The following is a 1,863-nucleotide window of genomic DNA, read 5'->3' on the forward strand; positions in this document are numbered from 1 at the left end:
TCATTCAGTATGGGAAAGTTTTATTTTTTCCTTTTCTCTCAAAGAATAATTAAGTTCTCCTTGGGCACAATCCCACAAATACAATAGGACCATGGATAAAAGTAACAAACACAGGCAATGAAGAAAACCTCTAAAAACAATTATATTTGAGTATCCATTATCATTCTAGCAATGACGGACATGATGGCCAACCCAAGATTCTGAATGGACTATATAAAGCTATATGCAGTTCCCAGTTAATGTTCAGGAACTACAAATGCCACCATTTGTCACAATGGCAAACAAGGAATAGGACAGTCCCAGGAAACACATAGCAATCCAAGAGTTCCAAAGGCCAGCATCATGTCGGACACAAGAGTGGTCGCTACTGCACACAACCCAGATAATGTTCTGGAGACCTGGGAGCTGATATGACATATGGAATGCTGTTACTTTCACTTGCTGCCTGGGAAGAAAACCCACATTTGTCTATAAAGAAAACTTTCCCCAGGCCAATAAAAGGGAGCACAGCAACATAATAGCAGATCTAGATGGTAAATGTGAGCCACGGGGGTAAGAAGAAGACCTTCACATCAGTTAATTTAATAACGTCAACTTTTTCCTTGTTCTTTATAAAGGATTACCCCTGCTTTCTGATCCCAGTAAGCCAGGGCGAAGGCACAGATCAGTGAAAGAATCCACGTTGTATCCCTGATCATAAGTATGACCCCCGGGTTGTGGGACCAGCAGAACCCAATGAACCTTCAGTCTTAGAATTCAGCCATCCCATGAGGTTAGTGTTTACTGTATTTTCAATTCTAGCCATGCTAAATTGGAGTCAAATACCAGGTTTAACTCTTGGCCTAAAAAGCAACTCATAGTGTATGTATTCTGTCCAACTGCCCACCAATCCCAAACACAAACCTCCCAAATTTCATCAGCCAAAAAGCATTAAATATTGCACCCAGAGCAAAAACAATCTGTCCAGTGCAAACAAAGCAGCTAAAAATAATTGTAACCCATTGTATTTCAAATAGTCTATAAAAAAGCCACCAAAGAAACATAAAACGACATTGGGCCAAGAATACCAAGAATACAGCAGCATGAATTTTGTAGTATTCATCTGCATATCCAGTTTAACCTCAGTCTGAAGAGCAGCAGGATTACTATTGCAAAAATACCTGCTGAAGCCAAGGAAACACATCAGTAATAGCACCAAAAGCTGGTGTGCCAGGTGACTGGGGTCGCAGAGGGCTGGCATTGCCTACATCCATGTGGGGTATCTCTGCTGTCCTGGTCAGGAACGCCTACCAGGACTACTCACACTTCTTCTTCCTCCTCCTTTCCTTCCCCCTCCATCATGCCCGTCCAGACAGTGGGATGGATTTAGATGAGCATTTTATATTTCATGCGTTAGGTCTGTTGGGAGTCTCATGTGTTTAGGAGTGTGAGTTAGCCATCAGGTTGGAGGAGGACATTCTTCTGGGTACTGATCTAGTGTCAAACCACACAGGAAGGAGCAACTGTTCCTAAGACAGTTGAGACTGAGAGGTGAAAGTGGGAGCAACTCCAGGATTGTGCAGGAAGCGATGCTGCCAGAGCCCCCAAACAGGTTGTATTTTTTAGGAATTATGAAATAACTATATAAATTATGAATTAATATCATTAAGTAATATCTTTCCACATAAATTTCATTTAAGTCTCTTTTAATTAACTTCTTGGTTAAATGGAAACTCTTGCCTGAGATTATTTTACAAAGTCAGGTACTTTTTTTTTTTTTTAGAGTCTCACTTTGTCACCTTTGGTAGAGTGCTGTGGCGTCACAGCTCACAGCAACCTCCAGCTCTTGGGCTCAGGCAATGCTCTTGCCTCAGCCTCCCAAGT

General features: G+C 41.7%; 1 pseudogene; it reads right to left on the minus strand.

The window, feature by feature from the left end:
• Nucleotides 1-1,123, minus strand: LOC128572949 (major facilitator superfamily domain-containing protein 1-like; annotated as a pseudogene).
• Nucleotides 1,124-1,863: the final 740 nt, after the last annotated feature.

Source organism: Nycticebus coucang, chromosome 20 (genome assembly GCF_027406575.1).
Source record: "Nycticebus coucang isolate mNycCou1 chromosome 20, mNycCou1.pri, whole genome shotgun sequence".
Lineage (NCBI taxonomy): Eukaryota > Metazoa > Chordata > Mammalia > Primates > Lorisidae > Nycticebus > Nycticebus coucang.